The sequence below is a fragment of the Stigmatopora nigra genome, chromosome 3 (genome assembly GCF_051989575.1).
Source record: "Stigmatopora nigra isolate UIUO_SnigA chromosome 3, RoL_Snig_1.1, whole genome shotgun sequence".
NCBI lineage: Eukaryota > Metazoa > Chordata > Actinopteri > Syngnathiformes > Syngnathidae > Stigmatopora > Stigmatopora nigra.
In genome coordinates this window covers 17,892,437-17,918,772 of record NC_135510.1, presented here as the reverse complement: position 1 = coordinate 17,918,772, position 26,336 = coordinate 17,892,437, and the positions used below count along the sequence as shown (strand labels likewise).

The 26,336-nt window shown below is 36.0% G+C and overlaps 1 long non-coding RNA gene across 1 annotated transcript in view; it reads right to left on the bottom strand.

The window, feature by feature from the left end:
• The window catches only part of LOC144194537 (uncharacterized), a 60,411-nt gene extending 35,827 nt beyond the window's left edge, over positions 1–24,584 (bottom strand). The window contains exons 1-2 of the long non-coding RNA XR_013325912.1: positions 24,459–24,584; positions 5,104–5,246 (exon numbers count right to left, since the gene is read on the bottom strand). This is a non-coding gene — a long non-coding RNA (uncharacterized LOC144194537). The remainder of the gene's footprint in view (positions 1–5,103; positions 5,247–24,458) is intronic.
• Between the last annotated feature and the right edge of the window lie 1,752 nt (positions 24,585–26,336).

The following is a 26,336-nucleotide window of genomic DNA, read 5'->3' as shown; positions in this document are numbered from 1 at the left end:
GAGATTTCCCCAGATGGCAGATAAGACTTGAGATACAACAAATCATATTTAAAGCTATCTTTAACTGTCCAATAAATCAAAAAAACTGATTCTCAGTCCAAAAACCTGGAGCATATTGCTGGGGTATTGTAGTCTATCAGTGCTGGATCATCTTAAAAGGTTAAGCCACCCCCCCCAAAAAGAGATCCCACCCCGTTGCTGTCATGTACAGTAATCCCTCAAATAACGGAGATATCACTTAATTTGTTTTGGGACTGAGCTCATATCTTGATTTACTTGCAACTCAAATGAAATTTTCCTATAGAAATGAACTAAAAACTCATTACCATATTTTCATGACCATAAGGCACACTTAAAAGTTTAAATTGTTCTCCAAAATGGACAGTGCGCCTTATGATCCAGTGCGCCTTATATATGGAAAAAAAACAGAAAACCAAAAACGAAAAACCAGCACTGTCGGATATTAAAAAAACACAAACGCCTGAACTGAAACAATACTGTGAAATATGGAGATGCCGTCTTAGTTTACAAAATCTTCCATCATATAGCTCCTCCCCCACTGCAAGATTTTATACAAAAAAATCAAAATGGCTGGCTCTAGAGGTGACTGTGTAGTGAGAGAGTTTCATACCTGGAAGTCAATAGCAATTACCGTATTTTCACCACTATAAGGCGCACTTAAGTCTTAAATTTTCTCCAAAATAGACAGTGCATCTTATAATACAGTGCGGCTTATATATGGAAAAATGTCATTCATTGAGGGTGCGCCTTATAATGTGGTGCGCCTTATAGTCGTCAAAATACGGTACTCTGTCCTTTAAGCGTTATGACATTTTACAAGTTTTTCACTTTAAAAGTTTTCCAATCTGACATATAAACCAAAACAAAAAAATCAAGCAGTGTAAACCACTCATCCTTAAACAAATCTCCAAATGTTCCTCCAAGTTTTTATAGACGTTGCGGTGAGCTCGGAAACGTCTTAGAAAAAAAAAGAAACGATACACTACTTGTTTATTTTGAAACGGCACTTACAAGCGAGGCATTGGATGAGGAGTGACACTCGCCTGAAGCGCACTCCGGGCCGCCCCTGCGAGTACTGCATCCACAAAAAAACTGAAAAAAAACATGGCACCCTGTCTCCAGAGGTTACAGTTTGGAGTTGGACGAGTCAGATAAATAAAGAGTCTCCGTCCTTAAAGAACACTACACCGTCTTTTCAAGGTTGTCTTGGCACTGCGGCCTTTTTCTTCAAATTTGCGTTCAAAGATTTAAAGCTCCTTTCAACATGGTGTTCCATAAACATTAGTAAATAAAAAGTGACAAGTATGACTATAAACCAATCCCATTGCATATGCTGCGGGCCTTTTTTTTATTCTTGGTAAGTGAAAAGTGCACAAATAATGCTTTTGAAATGTGTGTTTCGCGTGACACCGAATAAATGGTTTGCAATAAATGTGGTGATAGATGTTGGAGAGACAATAAATGGGTCTCTAGAGTGCCTGCCTAGCCATCGATTGTGAAATTGCACACCGTACAAGTACGTAGCGTAGGTTACGTGTGCTGGAAAATGTGGTTGTCAAGCAAGGTCGTTAGATTCTGGAACAATTGTTACATTAAAAGCAGAATAAATGTTGGTTTCTAGGCTTGATGTTCCATCGGATGAAATTCCAAAGACAACACAGCCCAAAAGATCATCAACTGTCCCTTACCTACCCTGTCCATCACCTAAAAATACTTCACAAAAGACAATACATATACCGGCTTCCATCTCTTCAATCTGTTCCCTCTGGTAGGCGCTACAGGACCATAACAGCCAAGACAAACAGATTCAAGGACAGTTTCTTCAAAGAGCCGTCCCCATACTCAACTTGAGTTCTACATCTAGGAGGACCTAATCAAGACCAAGTTTTTATCTTGTACTAAAACTCCATAGGCTTTTAACCACGTCAGTCCCTTTTCTTACTGGACTACTTAGGTACTTTTTGATTTCTTATCTATGATGTTGACTTCTTAGCTATGATGTTGACTGCTGAGCTATGTTGACTTCTTAACTATGCTGTTGACTTCTTATCTATGATGGCTTCTTAGCTATGCTCACTTCTTATCTATTATGCAGACTTAGCTATGACGTTGACTTCTCATCTATGACGTTGACTTCTCATCTATGACGTTGACTTCTCATCTATGACGTTGACTTCTCATCTATGACGTTGACTTCTCATCTATGACGTTGACTTCTCATCTATGACGTTGACTTCTCATCTATGACGTTGAATTCTCATCTATGACGTTGACTTCTCATCTATCACGTTGAATTCTCATCTATGATGTTGACTTGTTAGCGATGTTGGCTTCTTCGCTATGTTGGCTTCTTCGCTATGTTGACTTCTTATCTATGTTGACTTCTTATCTATGTTGACTTATATATTTTGACTTCTTATATATGATGACTTCTTATATATGATGACTTCTTATATATGATGACTTCTTATATATGATGACTTCTTATATATGATGACTTCTTATATATGATGACTTCTTATATGTGATGACTTCTTATATGTGATGACTTCTTATATGTGATGACTTCTTATATGTGATGACTTCTTATATGTGATGACTTCTTATATGTGATGACTTCTTATATATGATGACTTCTTATATATGATGACTTCTTATATATGATGACTTCTTATATATGATGACTTCTTATATATGATGACTTCTTATATATGATGACTTCTTATATATGATGACTTCTTATATATGATGACTTCTTATATATGATGACTTCTTATATATGATGACTTGTTATATATGATGACTTGTTGTATATGATGACTTGTTGTATATGACGACTTGTATATGACGACTTGTATATGACGACTTGTATATGACGACTTGTATATGACGACTTATATATGACGACTTATATATGACGACTTATATATGACGACTTATATATGACGCCTTATATATGACGACTTATATATGACGACTTATATATGACGACTTATATATGACGACTTATATATGACGACTTGTTATATATGACGACTTCTTATATATGACGACTTCTTATATATGACGACTTCTTATATATGACGACTTCTTATATATGATGACTTCTTATATATGACGACTTCTTATATATGATGACTTCTTATATATGATGACTTCTTTTATATGATGACTTCTTATATATGATGACTTATACGTATGATGAGTTATACTTATGTTGACTAATTTATTATGCTGACTAATTTATTGATATTTTTGTTGTTGTGTTGACTATTTATTCATTTTCTGAACCACTTTATCCTCACTCTGGCCGTCGGGGGTGCTGGAGCACATACTTATAGTTGGAATATTTATTTGACTGTTTGTTTGTTGTAGTTTTTTTGTGCACTTTATGGTGAAACTTTAGATTTCATTATACTTCTATAATGACAATAAAAGAATTGAATTCAATATTTTTGGTCACATCGGTTTACTTTTTTGGGCCTTTTAAAACCGGACAAACATGCTACAACCACCAAGTTTTAGCCGCCATTGAAAAAAAAAATCAATTTCCTTTTTTATTTGCATGATTACAAGCATTTTACGCGCATGGCCAACACGGATGATTAGCAGTTATCTCCAAAGTGTGTTGTGAAGATAAGGGGAATTACGTGCATACCAATCAAGTGTTTTGGGTGCAAGCGCACGAAAAGCATGGTCGCTTCAGCTGGCGAGCTGTGTAATTTTGATCACATTATCATAAATAACATTCTGCATGAGACACATTGTGGCTTTGTGGACAATTGGCAAGACTTTTCCAAGACATTCACACGGGCAAATTACTTTATTTCAGGTCGGAATAACAACATTCAAATCGGAATATTTTATTTTTCTACTAAAAAACTAATGGTAAGCAAATTCTGATTTAATAAAATATGATTATTATTATTTATAATAATGTCATTATGAATAACCTTGTCATTACTGAGTTTTTTTAGTGGCACGGTGGGATAGTGGTTAGAAAAGCCGCCTCGCATTTCTAAGATTGACCGTTCAATCCCCGGTCGGTTCTGAACTTTTCTGCGCAGACTTTGCCTCTTCTAACCAAGCTTACGTGGGTTTTCTCTGGGTGTTCTGGTTTCATCTCGCATCCCAAAAACATGAATAAATTGCATTGATATTTTAACACTAACACTATTAAAGAAAGCTATGCGCTACATCTATGATTTGTTCCCGCCCCCAACCACGCCCACTTTATGCCCCAAATCCAATCCTCCTCGAGGCCGACACCCCCAGCTCATCTTTAAGCTCCGCCCCTGTGTATACAGTGTAACACAAGACGAGTACTCACTTGTAATTGTCTGTTCTTATTAAAGCAAAATAGGTGGGTGATGTCATATCTGGAAAATTTGCATTTTTAGCAAACATTCTGAAAAGCAACACCATTTTTTTTAACCATTAAACTTCAGAACTGGGGAAAACTATGAAATCAAAGTCATAATGTTTGGACCTATTTGCATTACTACTCATTAATTATTACAGTAGATGTATTTTGTATTTAAGTGACTTTTTTAACACATTTTCAGGGCCCCATAAAGACCTGATGTCCACATTTTGAACCTTTGGTAACAAATGCAACCCACATGCAATTTTAATTTACTGCATTATTTTTTTTGGTTGAAATTAAGATCTTTTTTGTCACTATGCCATGTACAGAATATGCTTTTAAAATATTTTTAAGTGTTATTTTTAGCCAACATGCAATTTTAATTTACTGTATAAATATTGGCTTTAAATTAAGAAATATTTCTTACTTTACAATGTAAAAAATATGCTTTTACAATATTTTTAAGTGTAATTTTTAGCCGACATTTATTTTAATTTACTGCATACATTTTGGGTTGAAATTAAGAAATGTTTCTTACTTTATCATGTACAAAATATGCTTTTACAATATTTTAAGTGTTATTTTTAGCTGCCTAAGAGTTAAATAAGTATGTACAGAGTGGATGAGGGTTAATAATATCACAATTTCTCCAAATATATGGAAATAAGCAGTTAAAATAGGGGACAAATTCCATTTTATGTGTTCAAAGTTCTTACTTTTGACGCCATTGGGCTGCTTTGAAAGCATTCCTGGTCCACAAAAAAGCCCTGGAAAGGTGCTTTTCATCTCATGGAGGCTTCTTTTGACACACACGGTTCACTGGAGGGAACGCCAGCCAAGCCGAGCGAGCAAAAACCACCTGACAAAAAAAAAAGGGAGAAAAAACATAAGCTTTTTGCCCTTTTATTGGGTTGGGTTTATTAAAACAGCCAGCTTCTGACAATTCACTTCAGAAGCCAGTGACTCGGGGTTTTTTTCATGTAGGTGTGTGTCGGTATGTGTGTGTGTGTGTGTGTGTGTGTGTGTGTGTGTGTAGTGACCCTCTGGAGGCTTTCAAGGGACTTCAGATGATTGACAGGTGGACTGATAACTAAAAAGCAGTCCGTGCTGAAAAATGGCTCAATACCAAGGAATATTGTGGGCAGAAAATACAACTTTATTGTCATGAGATGAAGACATTTTTTGGTTATATTTTGTATTTCCTAAAGCAACACATTTTACTTAGCGTATTTTTCAGATGTTAGATACCTTGGTGTATAGGCAGTACTCTTAAAATTGCCTTAAAATGGTTGAATTTTACAATTTCTCTCGTATAAGCCGCCCCTGATTCCCATTTTCACCTCCATATTTATATTAAAAACCTCCCGTTTAATCCTTACTCTTAAAATTGCCTTAAAATAGTAGAATTTTACAATTTCTCTCATATAAGCCGCCCCTTTTCTACTCTATATTTATATTAAATACCTCTGCATATAATTTGTACTCTTAAAATTGCCTTAAAATAGTAGAATTTTACAATTTCTCTCATATAAGCCGCCCCTTTTCTACTCTATATTTACATTAAATGCCTCTGCATATAATTTGTACTCTTAAAAATTGCCTTAAAATGGTTTAATTTTACAATTTCTCTCATATAAGCCGGCCCCTGATTCACAATTTTCACCTCCATATTTATATTAAAAACCTCTGCATATAATTTGTACTCTTAAAATTTCCTTAAAATGGTTGAATTTTACAATTTCTCTCGTATAAGCCGTCCCCTGATTCACAATTTTCGCCTCCGTATTTATATTTGACACTATAATCCGTACCCTTAAATTTACCTTAAAATGGTTGAATTTTACAATTTCTCTCATATAAGCCGCCCCTGATTCCCATTTTCAACTCCATATTTATATTAAAAACCTCTGCATATATTTTGTACTCTTAAAATGGCCTTAAAATGGTTGAATTGTTCTCGTATAAGCCGCCCCGATTCACAATTTTCGCCTCCATATATATATTAGACACTTCTGTGTATAATCCGTACTCTTAAAATTGCCTTTAAATGGTTTAATTTTACAATTTCCCCCATATAAGCCGCCCCCTGATTCCCATTTTCTACTCCCTATTTATAATAAAAACCTCTGCATATAATATGTACTCTTAAAATTGCCTTAAAATGGTTGAATTTTATAATTTATCTCATATAAGCCGCCCCCTGATTCACAATTTTCACCTCCATATTCATGGTTTTAATAGAGAATACAAATGTGTTACTTTGAAAGGAAAATCTTAAGCTAAATCATCACACCTGGACTAATTAAAAAATTAAGCCACGCGAGGAGTACAACCAGGAAGTCACCAATTCTATGGATGCATTGATAGCATGAGATAGACATTACACAGTCTGATATTTTAATGATAAATCAGCCTTAACAAGTATTGGGATATGCTGACATGGTAAACACTATGAACACATGTATCAAGGCTACTGGTGTCTGGCCAATCAGAGCACGTTACCTACGGTAAGATGGCGGCACCCTGAAAAAGCAATGGCATTCACAAATACATCAGTTTTTTCACGTTTTATCCAAGTTTTTTTTTCTTGAATATCATGGACATCAAAATAAATCAGTTTAACATTTTATCAGTATATTTTTCTCTATTTTGAAATAATTGACTGTATAAGCCACACATTTTTCACCTAATTTATGCGCATATAAGCCATACCCTGAATAAAATCATTTTTTCAGCAAAAAAATACCATGTAAATGCGACAAAATACGGCACACATGCAAACTCCACTAAGGAAGGTTAGTACACACCAGGGTTTGAACTCACGATCCCATAACTCCGAGCCAAACATCCTAACCACTTTCACACCATGCCCACCATTTTGTAAATTAAAGAACAAAATCAAATTCACACCCTAGTCTGATCCTGTTATTGTAATTTACTTGTTTGTTCCCTCAATATTATTTTTTTATGTCTACCAACTGAAAAAAACGATAAGTTATTTTTCTGCTCTTTCATATCAAAAATTGTTTTATTGTTTTAATCAAAAAAATGCCCACAGGGTCAAAACGCAAATGCCAAAACAATTTTTTCTGGCGCGTTTTACAGTCTATCAACAAAAGAACATGGCAAAACAAAGTAATAAAAAAAAAACAGGTTTATTGCAGGACAGTTACATGAAACAAACTGCAAAACATTTCTTCCATATTAATGAGGCTTTGCTAGCTATCACAACCAGACAGATTATCACAGTTATGAATTTATTACAAACACGAGTCAGTAGACAATGTGAGTGTAATTATGAGCTGCGAATTGAAATAAAGATACACATCATAAGCTCTGTTAAAATTGTCAACATGGGCCTAATGTAGAGCGAGTTAGCTTATTTTTTTTGTTGTTTTTTTTGGTACGTCACTCATTTTCTTGTTTGATGCTTTATTTAAAATGCATATGTAATGTCGCGTCTCTGATTTGCATATGTTCATATTCTTGTAACGGTAGAAATGAAAGAGAGAAACGTTTGTGAGAGTAAAGATTTTAGAGTTTCCCCCTGAGGCGACATGTCATATTACGCTGAATGCACCAAAACGACAAATACTTTGTATTTTTTTTCTGTCATTTGCAAGGAGATTGTAGTGCCTTGATGTAGGGATGTTTGTTTTTTTTTTTTGAAATATTATTGGGTTTTTTTCTTGACATATGAATTTATTGCAATGCTTTGTAAGATTCAGCAATTTTTAAGTCAGATTTTGACTGTTTTGTATGGTTTGCTAGCAATGAAAGTAAATATGGACAATGAAAAAAAATTGGTCTAAAATTAGTTATTTGTAAAATGCATGTTTTTAGAGACAATGTTTTTTTTTTTTTTTTTGGCCATAGAACATTTTGTAGGAATCCACAAGTTTCGGTGGTGACGTAAACGCAAAGTATATTGCTTGCTGACACGCTATATTTTACATGTGGAAAGGGACTGTGATTGAGCATATCATGCTTAAAGCATAAAAATATGGTATCATATTTTGCACTTTGTTTAACCCCCCTATTTAATAAATATAGTATATTAAATGGCGCACAAACGGGAGGCTCAAAAAATCAAAAATTATGTATTATACCCGGATATATTAAACGGCAGGGGTATATTAAATGGCACACAAACGGGAGGCTCAAAAAAAAAAAAAAATTTAATATACCCGGGTATATTAAACAGCAAAATATGGTAAAAACAACACTTGTAACTCTAACACTAACAACAACACTAACAATAACATTACCTAAATATATTTTTTAGATTTTACAATACCATTTTTGAACTAAAAACACAAAAAATAGATTAAAAAATTCAAATTATTCATTGAAAAGGGGTAAAAATCCGGAAATGTAATATACATCTATACTCTTCATTTTAATTTGATCATAAAACAGAAAGTCAGCACTCATGATTTACTTTCCCGGGCCACACAAAATAATGTAGCGGGCCAGATTTGGCCCCCGGGCCGCCACTTTGACACAGTTTCTAAAACATCCCTGCTGGCAAAGCATCATTTTCTGTGGCCTGGGAAAGTAAATGATGAGTGCGGACTTTCTGTTTTAGGATCAAATTAAAATGTATGTATGAATGAGTATAGAAGTATATTATATTTCCTGATTTCCCCCCTCTTAAATCAATAATTGACATTTTTTTAATCATTTTTCTGTGCTTTTAGTTCAAAAATCATTTGGTAAAATCTAAAAATATATTTAAAATAAGCTAAAATGAACAGATCTAAAAAAAACGGAATATTCGTGGCTTTTAATCCAGTTATTTTAAATCATTCATTCAAAAAAAAAATCTAAATATTATATCTAAAATGGTCTTTTCCAAAGTTGCATTTAAACATTCACATTTACTTATTTTTTTTTGGTGTAGAAAAGTTTAGTTTAGCTCCTTTTATCCCTCCCTAAGGAAAGAATAAACTTCTCCTTCACAATACACAACAGCATATAAATCATCATGTGAAAACCAACTAGCCTTTAAGAATACATTCCGAAAAAAAGAAAAAAAATAGTAATTGACTGATGGCATTTTTATGTGGAACAAATACATCCATCCACCCGAGCCGGTGAGTCCGAGGACTGAATTTTTTGTGTCGAGGCAAGACACGATTGAACGAAAGAGGCCCAAATCTCTAAAGATCTCATTAGAACGGTCATAACAGAGGCACAATAGTAGAAGGCATATTCATTGGACACCCCACCACTCCTCCACTCCACTCCGGCACCCCTCAATTCCCCTCCCAGTCTTCGTCAAGTCTCCGTCGACAAAACATTCTTGTTTATTACTGCGTGTGCTACTCGTGGATGCAAAAGTTGATGTGCTTTAAACTAAAGGGAGTACATAGTGTCCGCCTTATGTCCCCAAAGAAGAAAGTTTCAGCCAATGGGAACTCCCATTGAAAGTAAAGTTAATACTGCGGCCTGATGGGTGGGTGGTTAGTGCATCGGCTTTAATGTTAGGGAATTGGGTTCAAATCTATGTTGGTTCAGCTGTGTGGTGTTTGCAGGGTATCTCAGAGAATGTGTGGGTTTTGTTGGGGTAGTCCGGTTTCTTCCCATATTGCAAATACATGCATGGTAGGCTGATTGGTTACTCTAAATTGGCCCTAGGTACGAGTGTGAGCGTTCCTTGTGATTGGCTTATCACCAATTCGTGTATAAGTCGCACCCTTAAATTGTCTTAAAATCGTTGAGTTTTACAATTTCTCTCGTATAAGCCGCCCCCTGATTCACAGTTTTACCCCCATATTCATGGCTTTAATAGGGAGTACAGATGTTTTACTTTGAAGGGAGAATCTTAAGAAAGCCTAATTTGTGCGCATATAAGCCGTACCCTTGATTCAGCCTTCATCTTTTTTAGGAATAAAGAGAGCTTATATGCGAGAAAATACGGCTTACATGCGAGAAAATACGGCTTATATACGAGAAAATACGGCTTATATGCGAGAAAATACGGCTTATATGCGAGAAAATACGGCTTATATGCGAGAAAGTACGGCTTATATGCGAGAAAGTACGGCTTATATGCGAGAAAGTACGGCTTATATGCGAGAAAGTACGGCTTATATGCGAGAAAGTACGGCTTATATGCGAGAAAGTACGGCTTATATGCGAGAAGTACGGCTTACATGCCAGAAAATACGGCTTACATGCCAGAAAATACGGCTTATATGCCAGAAAATACGGCTTATATGCCAGAAAATACGGCTTATATGCCAGAAAATACGGCTTATATGCCAGGAAATACGGCTTTTATGCGAGAAAGTACGGCTTCTATGCGAGAAAGTACGGCTTATATGCGAGAAAATACGGCTTATAAAAAATAAACAAAAAACACCAAAAAAATCAACTTCCAGAATATTTCATCTATTTAACAAATTCAAGAAGGTATATTCAAGATTAAAAACAATTAGCAAATCCTTAAAATTTAAAAAAAATGACCCAATTAAACCACCAAAATATGTAGTGGACTCTCACCTTACTCACCATTATTATTAATATTTTTTTTTAATCTTTATCATATACTTTCATTCATAAATGAAAAAAAACATTACCTATAAACCTAGCCTTCAAAAATCATATTAAATTCTTCATTCCTTAAGTAAAGTATTAAATATAACCACCATTTTAAAATTAAATTACCTATTCCCACATCATACAAATCCACAATTATATACACAACACACACACTTTCCCCAATATCATATTTTTTCCTCATGTTTGCTAAATACTCATCAATCATTGGCATGGAAAGAACAAAACTGCGACTTATTTACATGAGAACACACATTGCGTTCTTCTTCTTCTTCTATTTTTTTATTCCGGTAGTGCCAATGTCGAACAATCCGGCTGTGAGATAATGAGCGAGACTGCTGACTCTGGATGTGAAAAGAATGGATGAATAGATAACAAAATTACCTGAAATATTTATAACCTCTGCCTCTTTCATCAGCCGCCTTCTTCATAAGGATTTAAAGGGTCCTTTTGGGACCTCTTAATTGACTTCCTTCTCACAAAAGAATATGAAAGGCTTCTTTTTTTTCTCGTTTTTTTTGTAAGCCATCATTCTTCGCACCTCTTTTCATCTCAAGAATGGACTGATGAAAACAGGGAAAGTTGTGGCGCATCATAATGAGCGATTATCGCCACTCATTTTATGCGCCAGGTAGAGTCCGTGATGGGATGCCGCTCGACTCTAAATTCGACAAATTTGGAATTTAATTGACTCAAACTCTCTTTTTTTATGTAAAACTATGGTGAATTAACATACAGGGATTTTTTCAGAAGGGTTCGGGGCAAATCAATCTTGCTACAATTAATAAAAGTATTATATTTTATAAAGTCAGGCTTTTATAGTAGAATTTTTCAGCCTGGACACGCCCCCTTTTGATGCAACTGAACCAGAATGGACCGTTCTATGGGCTTACCGTATTTTCTGGCATATAAGACGTATTTTCTGGCATATAAACCGTATTTTTTCGCATATAAGCCGTATTTTCTGGCATATAAGCCATATTTTCTGGCATATAAGACATATATTCTGGTATATAAGAGGTATTTTCTCGCATATTAGGTGTATTGTCTCGCATGTAAGACGTATTTTCTCGCATATAAGACGTATTTTCTCATAAGCCGTATTTTCTGACAAATAAGCCATATTTTCTCGCATATAAGCCGTATTTTCTTGCAAATAAGACATATTTTCTGGCATATAAGACATTTTCTTGCATATAAGTTGTATTTTCTGGCATATAAGCCATATTTTCTGGCATATAAAACGTATATTCTGGTATATAAGACGTATTTTCTCACATATTAGGTGTATTGTCTCGCATATAAGACGTATTTTCTCGCATATAAGACGTATTTTCTCATAAGCCGTATTTTCTGACAAATAAGCCGTATTTTCTCGCATATAAGCCGTATTTTCTTGCAAATAAGACATATTTTCTGGCATATAAGACATTTTCTTGCATATAAGTTGTATTTTCTGGCATACAAGACATATTTTCTGGCATATAACACGTATTTCCTGGCATATAAGATGTATTTTCCCGCATATAATAATCTTACACTTGTTGAATTTGACATATCTAAAATACTCCAAAAAATACACTATTTTAAAAACAATATGTGAACTGAAAAGATGTTTTTTTATTATTTTATGTATTTTTTTTTTAAAGTTTGCCTTGTTAAATAGACAAGATATTTATTTGTATTTAAAAAAAAAATATTGGTATTTTTTGTTTCTTTTTTTTCTCAATTTTACATTAAATTTAACGTCTACCAAAATCAGAAAAAAAATGTTTTATTTTAAAAACACTTAATGTGACCTGGAAAGGAATGTTTTTATTTTACTTATTTATTCATTTTTGAAGTTTACTTTGATAAAAATATGGTTAGTCATTTTCCTATTATTTCCCATTAGATATAAAAACATGACTTGAATTAATAATATTCATACTGCATAGAAAAAATGTCTTAAATAACAATATTCTTCGTCAATCAATACATATTTTACATCATTAAAAATGCCGATTTACACATTACCACACTGTAAAAAATGCATAAAATGCGACTAAAATAAAAACTCCCAAGGTCAAGGACAAGCTAAAAATGACGTACCTTTGAGCATATAATTCGTTAAAAAAAAGTCACTCACCCCAACGTTACATCACCAGCAACTTTACGATCTAAACTATGAAAAAAAATATCTTTTGTGCTCTTTATCACCAGACTCGGGACATTTCACTTCCACAATTACCTGGAAAAATATACACTAAATCGAAGTATGAGGAAAATAACGGCTTTCACGGATCATGGAATGGACATTTTACTTCGCGGGTGCCCGATCACCAAAAAAACTAGACTCATCTACTCTTCTATCCGTGATGTTTTGGCGTTAAGTGCCGCCATTTAACTGCCCCACAGATCCTCAATGGGAATCTTTGCATAGCACGTGACACAGAACTGTATTTACTGCTTAATAAAATCACAATGTCTTCATAAAAGTGGAGCGCTCGGTGTGGAAAGTCATCTCCAAAAGGCCTTGGTGTGTAAAATTGGATTTTCCATAGGAAGCCACAGAGGGAAACGCTTGTTGATGGAGGCCGATGCACGCTGTCATGTGAGTGGTTTTGGACGGCTTTTTTAACGTTGAAAACTAAAATATACTCATAATGGTCATGTGGCAGGTTGTTCACAAGTCCTTAAAAGCAATATAAATGTCATAAAAATGTGATTGAGACACAAATGTTATGGTTTTACTGCTTAATAAAACGTATCCATACTTGTCAACTTTTGTTTTTATACTTTTTCTGATCATTTTAAATTATAACAACGTTCGTATGGGAAATTAGTGTTTTTAAAAAGTATGTTTTTTTGTGAAAATGATTTAGTTTTATCCGTTTTGGCTCTAATACGGATTGTCTCGGTCATAATTAGCAGAAGAAAATAGCATTGGGATCATGCTTTAAGCCTTTTGACTGTATAAATATAGCGTGTCAGCAAGCAATGTACCTAGACAGTCATACAGCGACATCAACTGGATTTTGAATTTAGTGCATACTAATTGGGCACCCTGTCCACTTTGGAGACCATTTTAGACTCTTAAATCCACCTTATGTGAGTAAATATATCCCGTGTTGCATTTTTTACGTTTTTATTTTTTGCTTAATATGAGGAATTGCAATCCTTAATAAGGTGAGCTATTGGCCACGGTTGACTACATTTGAAATTAATTTCTTTAAACTACTCTCAATGTAATGCAACAATTGGCTGTAATGATTCATTAGAGTATGCGTGATTATGAAGTATTTAGGGATATGGAGTTTATAATTTAGCAAGGTATTTTTGTCATGTTATGCACGTTGTTGGATGGGTGTGTTTTCCTGGTGTGTCCTGTCTGTGGGATTTGTATGATGAGTTCCTCTTGGCTAGCGTGAGTCAGGTGTTTGTGATTTGTCATCAAACCATGTCTGTGTATATAAACCCTGTGTTTTGGCGTGTTGTGTGGGAGTATTGTTTTCCTGTTTCCGTAAGTAATGTTTGCCTATTTGTCAGTGTACGTTCTTCCATGTTTAGTTTTATTTTGTTAATTTTGTCCGACTTTTTATTTGTATGATTCCTTTTCTACTGGAAGGTAGGAATTTTAGAGAACGTTTGAAATTATGTGCTTAGATTTCCAATAATGATTGAATTATTTATTTAGTGTAGTGTGTCAGTGCGTAGAGTCAGTGCGTAGAGAGTCAGTGCGTAGAGAGTCAGTGCGTAGAGAGTCAGTGCGTAGAGAGTCAGTGCGTAGAGAGTCAGTGCGTAGAGAGTCAGTGCGTAGAGAGTCAGTGCGTAGAGAGTCAGTGCGTAGAGAGTCAGTGCGTAGAGAGTCAGTGCGTAGAGAGTCAGTGCGTAGAGAGTCAGTGCGTAGAGAGTCAGTGCGTAGAGAGTCAGTGCGTAGAGAGTCAGTGCGTAGAGAGTCAGTGCGTAGAGAGTCAGTGCGTAGAGAGTCAGTACGTAGAGAGTCAGTACGTAGAGAGTCAGTACGTAGAGAGTCAGTACGTAGAGAGTCAGTACGTAGAGAGTCAGTACGTAGAGAGTCAGTACGTAGAGAGTCAGTATGTAGAGAGTCAGTATGTAGAGAGTCAGTATGTAGAGAGTCAGTATGTAGAGAGTCAGGGTAGAGAGTCAGAATGTAGAGAGTCAGAATGTAGAGAGTCAGTATGTAGAGAGTCAGTACAAAGAGTCAGCACGTAAAGTCAGTGTAGAGTCAGTACGTAAAGTCAGTGTAGAGTCAGTACATAGTCAATATCATCAATGATCAATAGCAGGAAACACTTTTTTAACGATTAACTTGACTACTGAAACGTTCAAAAATGAATTCAACATCTATCATCGTCAGTGGCGTCGGAACATGATCATGCACCACCAGATGACAAGAATGCTTCTTCATAAGATCCCATTTTGAACCTTTTCTTGATAATCCTTAGGATGACACGAGTACATCAGCCTTGACTGACAGCCCCCTTTCATGACATTACAAAGCCTTATTCCCTCAACTTGTGGCCTAATTAGCTTCTAATCTTCTTTGTGCCAGGCCAAAGGAGCGCACCCTTGCCTTCATTTAACTCAACGACCAAGGACACGTGTTCAATTAACTTTCGACCATAGCCAAAAAGTCCAGTAACATAATGTATTCTGGAGTATACTTTAAAAAAATCCATCAAGTTCTTATCTTGAGACAAGTTGTGGTTTTGTTCGGGCCTAACCTGGCTAAAAACAAGATGGCAGGGGGTCAAACATGAACCTGATTGCCAGCCAATCGGAGGCCACGTGTCGACAAACAATCTTTCTACGTCATAGTACCGAACTGTGAAGAATTTGGAGTACAAATTGCAAAAAGTACAATAAAACAAACAGTAAAAGTGAAGTATTTTGAACAACGTTGGGTAATCGAACCCAAGGCCTTCAGGTTGGGGAGCGAATACTCGACCATTGAGCAATGGTGCCTCGAGATGAATCAATTGGCGAAATAAAGCCGCTACTTTTCTGCTATTTGTCGACATTTCCAAAATAAAATATGTGATTATACATATCAATTCCTGGATTTTTTAATTATTTTTTTAATCTCAGGGTTGATTACATTAATTGATTCTAGATTTATTATTGCCTCAAGGTGCTGAGCTAGCCAATAGTCATTTTTACTCATTATTGTATTTTTTGAATGTTTTTTTTAATTGTTATAAACAATTTAATTTAAGGTGCTGAGCTAGACATTTGTCATTTTTACTCATTGTATTTTTTTAAATGTTTTAATTTTTTATAAACAATTTAATTAAAGATAAAAACAGAATTAGACTATGTTATGGACCCCAATAATTCAAGACCCTATCAAGAACAAAACAGCCCCAAAAATGAATAAATTAATGTTTAAAAACAACACCAATCCCCATAAGTTCCTTAAAAAAAATAAATAAAAAAAAGAGAAAGAAAAAAAATGGTTGTCTATATAAGCTCTGTCAAATGTGGCGTGTTAACATGTTTATTAGGCCTGAAAAAAAAATACAAACACAAAAAGAAGGGAGATAAAAACTCCTCCATCATTGCAATGCAATCTTAAAGCAACAGCGTACGACGTCCCAAGAAGCTTATTTATCTTGGCTCACCGCTGGCCACCCCGGGGCTGTAAACAAAGCGCTTAATAGCAAACCAGTGACATCAACAACAACAACAACCACATACACACATATATACACACGCCTTCCGAGCCTTTCCACAGTTATCTAAAAACAGAGCTGACCGGCGGCCCGTGGCTGTTGTTAGCGTCATCGCTGACTTACGGCGTTATGTCAAGGCACCCCTAGGAGGGGCCAAACGAGGGTGTCGTATAAATTAAGGCCTCCCGGAATAACCCACGCGATTAAGTCTGTGACACAAATGATGTGGTTTTTATCTGCAGTGCTGTAAAATGCTGCACGACAACAATTAGTAGGCTATTTATGTTATAATGAGCAATGAGTAGCTCATTAGACTGTGGCCTGCTCTTGTACAAACAAGCATTACATTGCTACACATAGCGAATTGCATATATCAGAATATAATAAAGGCTAATAATGTGTGTATGTATATACATAAATAAATAAATATATTCTTTTATTCTGTCGACATGACAATGGATTCATTGTATTAAGTTCATTTTGCCTTCTTGTAGTTATCTATGTTTTTCCTGATTCCTTTATAATTGTTTTTATGTTGTTTTGTTACCCGTGGGTAATAAAATGATCCCAAAATTGTATTTTTTGCTTGTTTTACTACCTGTGGGTAACAAAATGATCAAGAAAATGTGTTATTAGGTTGTTTTGTTACTTATTGTTAACAAAATGACCTAAAATTGTTGTTTTAGGTCATTTTGTTACCAGTGGCTCACAAATTATCTAAAATTGTGTTTTTTTTTGGTGGTTTTGTTACTTATGGGTAACAAAATGACCATAAAAATTGTGTTTTTAGGTTGTTTAGTTACCTATGGGTCACAAAATGACCTAAAATTGTGTTTTAGGTCATTTTGATACCCGTCAATGGGTAACAAAATGACCCAAAATTGTGTTTAAAGGTTGTTTTGTTACTAGTGGGTTACAAAATCAACTAAAATTGTGTTTTTTTCAGGTATTTTTGTTACCAGTGGGTAACAAAATCAACTAAAATTGCGAGTTTAGGTCATCGTGTGACCTCTGGTTAAAAAAATGAACCAAAAGTGTGTTTTTAGGTTATTTTTTTTACCCGTGGGTAACAAAATGACAATAAAAAGTGTTTTTAGGTCATTTTGTTGCCCATGGCTCACAAAATGACCTAAAATTGTCTTTTTATGTCGTTTCGCTAACTATGGGTGGTTAACAAAATGACCTAAAATTGTGTTTTTAGGTAATTTTGTTACCTCTGGGTCACAAAATGACCTAAAAGTGTTTTTACGTAATTTCATTACCTGCGTGCAACAAAAATACAATTGTCTATCATAAACGAATCAGTCAAAACATAGATAAAAATTGATAAACCCACCCTTGTCCATTAATAAGCATAACAAATAAGCCAAAAAGTGATCTACACCTTCACCCTATTACATTTTAATGTCAGGTCTTGATCCCTAAATACAGCGAACAGCAAGATCACTGATTTTATTGAATATGCGTTTGAAGTTCCTTTTCAAAGAAGGCTGTAGCGACAGGATTTTTCACTAAAGGAGACCGTCGTGTTAAATGCATAACAGCAGTCCTGTCTAAAAAAAAGTGGAGTGAAGCAGCTCCAGCTCGATGAGCGTCTGCTCTTATCATCTGCCAAAAAGTCGTGTTTTTTTCTCTCTTTCGCCCATTAAGGAAATTCAGGAAGATTCTTGGCAAAGACTCACCAAGGCTCTTTCTTTCGGGAGCCTGTTGAGCAAAGGCGAGATAAGAATGAAGTGGCTCCACACGGCGTTTATGCAGAATTATTATGCATGCGTGTAAGGCTACCTGGCCAGATTGTACATGTTGAAAAGATCTAAAGGCAACTTCTGACCTCCATTGTAGACATTTCATTCCCTTTCATGTGATTGTCTGACTTAATATTGTTTGAGTGGTTCCTGTAGACCACACGGATTCATGTGGATCCTCTTCAGAAGTGCTTCCTTCCCCTGCTAAGGGGAAAACTTCAAAGATGTAAGAACAGCTGTTATATGGAGGAAAGATGGTTGGAAAAGAATGTGGGTGAGTCATTTAGATTAGGATTTAAGTTTGGGGTACAGTTATTGGATTTGAGATATTCTAATACGAGCATTTTTTGGGAACTTTGGGTAGGAATGGGTCGCCATTTTGGCTCGAAGAAGATGTTTTGAGACAAATTACAGATCTCATACTTGTTTTTATGGGTTTTTTGCATTTTTTGCAGGTCTTGGGGGTGACTGAGCCTATCCTGGCAAAGTATGGGCAGAGTTACAAGGGAATTGGTGGCCAGCCAATTGCAGGGCACAAGGATACAAAGGACAACCAATCATAGCTAGAGGCAATTTAGGGTAATTTAGCTTAGCAGGCATGTTTTGGGGATGTGGAGGTAAACGGGAGTACCTGGAGAAAACCTATGAAATCCTGGGGAGAAAAGGCAAACTCCACAATGTGTGGACTGACCAGGGATCGAACCTACGACCTCAGGGGTGGGCAAACTTTTCAGGCCCGGGGGCCACATTGACTTTAAAATTTTTGACAGATGGGCGGGGTCAGCACAAGATAGGATACAAATAAAAAAGTGCATCCGTTAACAGTTCATATAAAACATAAACAGAAAAAAAGGACTAAGTATTAAGATACTCATCACTCATCATTAAAGAAAAAAGTATAAAGTACAAAGTCAAGTCAAAAGGAATGTATCAAGAAATATTAAAATGTCATTTAAACAAAAATAGAAGGGCTGTAAAACACCAAAAACAAATAAGAGTGGACACAGCTACTGCCACTGGCTTCTGCGTGATGGCGCCATCTTTGGGAAAAAAAAACATATTTGGACAACATTGGCGGGCCGGATTAAAATGCCTAGTGGGCCGGATGTGGCCCGTGGGCCATAGTTTGCCCATGTCTGCCTTAACCACTCATCTGCCGATCTGCCCATTTGAAAACTTTTTAGCCCAAATAACGCCTTACAGTTCTGAGGTCAAGGGTTCAATCTCCGCTAGATTCCAACCTTTCTATGTATGTTAGTTTACCTGTTCTTCTCTGGGCCTATATGGATTTTCTCCGGGTAAAAACTGATAGCATATTAGCCGCTAAAAATCTTCTTTTGGTTCCTTACTGCTTTTTGCTTGAATTATTCCACTTTTATCAACACGCGTGGGTCATCTCATCACGTTGGTTTCAGCTTTACATCCCCGTGCTGTGTAATCTGGTGTAACATGGTGGGATATGGCGTGGGATACGGCGTGATACGGTATGATGCTGTGTGGCCAGTGAAGCTCCCTCTCTCAGCGACAGCTGAAACAACGTTTCATGTTGCGCCTTTCATCTTCACTTCAGGCCAAATAATATTCCATTACATGATCACCATTCCCATTAGATCCCCATTAGATCAGTGCACTGTCTATTGAAGTCTTTTGTAAATGCAGCCTATAGGCTTTCAACAGCCTTTTGTAGGCGTCATATAAAAGAAAAAAAAAGCTCTGATATACAAAAATCGGAATTAGCCATAAAAAATGACTGCTTGGAAAAGAACATCAGTAATGTTTGTGACAACACACGTAGGATTATTATATGTTGTATATAAATATACACAAAATACAGAGTAGCTGTCCAGATCACATTTTCTTTACATAAGAGTCCACTACAAGTCACTAGATTTTTTTTATTTGCTATAATGAGTTGTAATCTGATTCTTTGTATTTGTAGAGTGAAAAATAACATGTCAAAATGCCCTTTTTTAACTCCAATTTATATAAAACTGTTCAACTTTAAATTTACTGTATTTTCTCGCATATTAGCCGCATCTGCGTATAAGCTGTACCCTTAAAACTACCTTAAAATCATTGAATTCTATAATTTCTCGCATATAAGCCGCCCCCCGGTTCACAATTTTCACTTCCATATTAATGGGTTTAATAGGGAGTACAAATGTTTTACTTTGAAGGGAAAATCTTAAGAAAAATCATCAAAAAGGAGGTCATGTGAGCAGTACAACCAGGAATTGTGTCTGTAGCGGTCTAGTTTGTCATCCCAAGGTAAGATGGCGGCAGCCTGATCGACCAATGGCAGGTACAAGTGAGTTTTTCATGTTTTATGCAATAAGGAGTACAAATGTTTTACTTTGAAGGGAAAATCTTAAGAAAAATTATTAAAAGGGAGGTCATGTGAGCAGTACAACCTGTCTGTAGTACTCTAGTTTGTCATCTCTAGGTAAAATGGAGGCGCCCTAATTGACCAATGGCAGGCACAAGTGATATTTTTTCACATTTTATGCAAAATCCGGTTCATTTTCCTCTTAAATTTCATTCAAAGACATCAACCTAAATTTTGCTTACCGTTCCCTCTGTTTATATTTTCTCTATTTTGAAATAAATGACCATATCACCCACATTTTCTTGCGTTATATCCACATCACCCATCTTATTTTTCCCCACTAACATGTTTAACCTTGAAACTTTTCCATTTTATAATGTTTACGATGGCGAAAAATGTCCAACAACCGAGAAATGGATGTACCCTATTTTATAGCTTTTACTGTATTCACCGATCATTGACGTTGACAAACTGTCGGATTTGGTCTCTTGCACACACACACACAAAAACACACAAAAACACACATACACATTCATGTGTGATGGAGATTGATGGCACCTCATGACTTTTCTTTCCCGAGTGTCGGCCTTGAGATAAGTGAGACGTCCGTCTGCCAGCCGAGCGTATAGAATACTACTTGTTTAGTATATCGTAGCAAGGACACTGGCCTCTTCTACGGAATGCCACGTTGATGTGATAGTCAAGCTTATTTAACACCAGTACAGAAAAGAATACAAGTTCAACTACAGTGGTTTTCTAACCAATGATCACTGGACCACCAGTTATTTTCTAGTTTCAAATTTAGGGCTTACCATATTTTCCCTCCATTCAGAATAAAGGTGCATTTTAAATAATATAAAGCAAAATGTTACTATAAGAGTCTATTATTTTGATTGACATGTTGAATACCTGTCAACCTCGGTCAATTGCTAATCCCTTATTTATGATTACAATACCTGTCAACTTATTTTTAATACTTTTTTGGATCATTTTAAGTTATAACAACTTTTGCATGGGATTTTTTTTTTTTTAAATATGTTTTTTTGTAAAAATGATTGTTTTATCCATTTTGGCTCTAATCCGTATTGTATCGGTCATAAGTAGTAGAAGAAAATAGCATCATCGTCATGCTTTAAGCCTTTTCTTTGTATAAATATAGCGTGTCAGCAAGCAATGTACCCAGGCAGTCATACAGTGACATCTCTCCCTTAAGCAATAAGTAAACAAAATAAAACATACAAATACAAGGGGCACATATTTACTCACATAAGGAGCACGGAAAAGTCTAAAATGTTCTACAAAGTGTACTCAGTGTCCAATAAGTATGCACTAAATCCAAGATTATGTTGACGTCACTGTATGACGCTGACAGCTTGACTGTCTGGGTACATTGCTTGCTGACATGCTATATTAAAATATGCTCAAATCATGACATCAGTCTATTGGTCCCTTTTGGTTGCGGGTCTTCTGGTCACCAGTGAAATGTACTTAGATATTAAACAGTACTTGGATATTAAACAGTACTTAGATGATAAACAGTACTTAGATATTAAACAGTACTTGGATATTAAACAGTACTTAGATATTAAACAGTACTTAAATGTTAAACAGTACTTAGATATCAAACTGTCTCTCTTAGATATTAAACTATCTCTCATGAATATAATTTTGAGAGCTGGTTTCAACAGTAAATTCTTTGTCACCGTTTGACCGGCGACCAAAAGACCGGCGACCAAAAGACCGGCGTCCAAAAGACCGGCGTCCAAAAGACCGGCGTCCAAAAGACCGGCGACCAAAAGACCGGCGTCCAAAAGACCGGCGACCAAAAGACCGGCGACCAAAAGACCGGCGACCAAAAGACCGGCGACCAAAAGACCGGCGACCAAAAGACCAGCGACCAAAAGACCAGCGACCAAAAGACCAGCGACCAAACGTCCGAGCACCCATTCTTCTTATTCAGCTTGTCTTGAATCAACAATCTCATTACTTGACCTTGGATACTGACCCGACTTGACTTGCCATAACCTTGTGATTCAACTTCACTTTAGAAAATACTTGGGACTCTCTTAAAACTCCCATCAAATGATTTTCCAACTCACTGATGACTCAAATCACAAGTCTGTGAAGCCCATTCATTTCTTTGGCTCTTACCCTTCCAATGAATTTAGAATATGTACTTTAACTCCAGACATTTGGCAGTTCAATGGCCAAGGTGGGCGTACGTGTCTGCCAAACAAACGACTTCCCTTTTATATATTGATGATATGCCTGCGACCAAAAAGCAAACAGAGTGCATTTTGTAGTCATTTGGGTAGTATTATCTGCTCTTATTCCGCCAAGACAAAAATGTCTGGTGTCGACATTGTCTTTTCAAGCTGCCAGGATGAAACCCTTCTGCCATGAATTGTGCAAACTAAACTACTTTAGAAAGAGTTTCGGGAAAACTATTTCATTTGTAGTATTGCTAAGGACACGCAAGAAAAACCATGTTCAATGAAGCGAAACAAGTGAGCCAGCTGGCTAGCTCAGCTAAAAGGCTAACATGTCACTTCCTAGCAAATGTTAGCTCCCTGGATACCAAGTACGTGTCATTTCTTGCTTTGAGAAGCTGATCAAAAAACGTAGACCCAGACCAGACTTTTCAGTGATCCGCAAAGCCCTTATACATCAAGTAAAAACTCTTATGTCTATGTCTTGTTTACTTCAAGGAAGGAATCCGCTACAAAGAGTCGTTCAGAGAGTCACTGAGTCGTTCAGAGAGTCAGTGAGACGTTCAGAGAGTCACTGAGTCGTTCAGAGAGTCACTGATTCTCTTCCATCCATTCACATTGGAGGTTTTCGATCATCTGGGTTTTGGATTTTCAAGAATCAATCAATTGTATGATATAAAAATTCAGTTTTTTGAATCCAAGTCACCATTGGATGGTGTGTTTTTAACACCGTTAATGAGCCACAAATGTTATGCGCGGCCGTATCCGCTAGGCAACTCCTTGCCAAAACAAATAGTCATCAAACAGGCCCAAGTGGTAAAACACCAAAATGACAAGGTCTCATCAGGGTGGCTATTTAACTAAAAAGTGGAAAATAATGAGGCTCTTTAATATGGAATAAAAACCTATTATACTCAAAATCCCTGGCCTAATATATGAAATTACAGTTTTGTACCACAAAAACACACGAGTAAAAAAATCTACATCCGTACATTATCTGTATTGTTAAGAGTGGTGGGGTGCTGGAGCACAAGTAGTCAATCATTCATTCATTTCAATTTCTCTCATATAAGCCGTACCCTAAAAATGGTTGAATTTTACGATTTCTCTCGTATAAGCCTTACCCTTAAAATGGTCAAATTTTACAATTTCTCTCATACATTATAGTGTTTCATCCTTTTCACCTTGCAGTTTTGTTCGTGGATGTCAAGTCAAATTTGTGCCATATAAGCCGTAGCCTTCAGTCATCATTTTTTTTAGCAACAAATACGGTGTTTTAAATATACGGAATTGTAGTAATTTGCTACTCATGGCTTACTTTTGTCAAGAACTGAGCATATAGTTGGAAAACCGGTAATATTTCACTGGCTTAACGTCACTACTAGGGCAGTTCTAGTTTGATATACTTTTAATGCTTTAAAAATGTTGAAATATGCTTTTCTTTGGTATACATAACGACTGTAAAACTGTCAGTATAGTTGAGCCTTGATCCTGTTGGTTAATGGCCAGGCGGTAAACCGTTAAATGCTTATTAATTAAATGTCAACTCACCTTTGCAAAAACACGGACTGCTTTTTGAAAGGAAACTAATTTCAAAGCGTGGACAAGTGGATTTTCTCCACGACACTTGACACCACCTCAGCTGCACGCCGGCTTATATTGGAGGTAAATATATGCCCTGGAAAATAAAAAAAACAGAAGGTAGCAATAGTCAGTAAAGCTGCAGTTTCACATGTGCTTCTGGCTTCAGCTGGGATGGGTTTCAGCACCCCCCGCGAGCCTAATGAGGATAAAATGGTTCAGAAAAAGAATGAATGAAAACTAGCTTACAACGTTAGCTTTCCGGTATGTTTTGCAGTGGAGAATTTTCTTTAGATTTTGACACAATGAAAATATTTATATTCATGTTTATGAACATATATATTTAAATATGTACAATTGTATGTGAGGGCGAATTTCCATCTTTAGTCCCTTGTTTAGGTTTAAGACAAACAATAATACAATAGACAGATAAACACACACACACACACACACACACACACACATACACACACAGAAACACGTGAAAACACGCCACAGTTTTAGACAGTTATCACCCAAATCCAACACTTGTTCTTCTATTTACATCTACTCCGATAACTATTCCACCTTGAAAGAACCGCTTTTCTTACTTACTTAGGCTTGTTTCGCCATCATCGAGGCTTGGCTTCAACTCCATTGAACCGTTAGCTTCACGCCAACACATGTCACCTGCAATTGACGCCTAACTAAGGCAGCCAATCAATGTCGCTCACATCTTCTCACAACCCAGAAGTAAACACACGTGGCGTGAATTGCATCATATGATTGGCTGGACGCAGTGATGGTGAAAACGTATGCCGTAATTAGCGTTTGATAGTGACAAGCTGCCACTCTATGTTGCGTTGAATAGTAGCACAATTCCGGGTAGATTTTAATGTTTGCGCCGCATATATTTGTTGTGCGGAGATCACGAAAATAGTGCGCAATTGAGCACGCGTGCAGTTTAGAAAAAGCAATAAATACAAAGCAAGCTGATCCAATATATGGAAGTAAGAAGAAAAAGTACATAATAATCAATATTAAACATGAAATAATAGAGATCCACGATGGCGTTGCACGCGTGACTGAGATGACTCGTCAAAGATAGATTAAAACTTATTTTTAAGTGTGTGTATATTGATCTAAGTTCATTTAAGTTAAATTTAAAGTCTGTTTTCTTGTGTAGTGCCACAAAAGTGAACATCCACCGCACGAATAAAGGTAAGAACTCCATACAATAATATTGTCCTATTTTATTGTAGATCATAACCACTAAATATGTAGTTGTTAATTTATGAGCATAGATGGTCAATTAGAACAATTAAAAGTGTTTTTCCATTGCAATATCCTATTTGAGATGTTTTTATAGCGGGTGGGAACTGATTTATTTGTATTTAATTTAAAATGTGAAAAATTGATTTGAGATATGAGTAACTTGACATACTGTTGCGCAATGAGATCATATCTCAAGGTATTACTATACATATGTCCTTATAGTATACTGTATGTTAAAATATATTTGAGATAAGAGTGATGTGACAATGTTGCACAATAGAAGCTCGTATCTCAAGGTATTACTGTACATATGTTCACATAGTATACTGTATGTTAAAAGTGATTTGAGATATGAGTGACTTGACCTACTGTTGTGCAATATAGACTCATATGTCAAGGTATTACTGTAAATATGTTCACATAGTATACTGTATGTTCAAATTAATTTGAGATATGAGTGACTTGACCTACTGTTGCACAATATAAGCTCGTATCTCAAGGTACTACTGAACTCATATTCACATAGTATCCTGTATGTTAAAATTGAATTGAGATAAGAGTGACTTGACCTACCGTTGCACAATATAAGCTCAT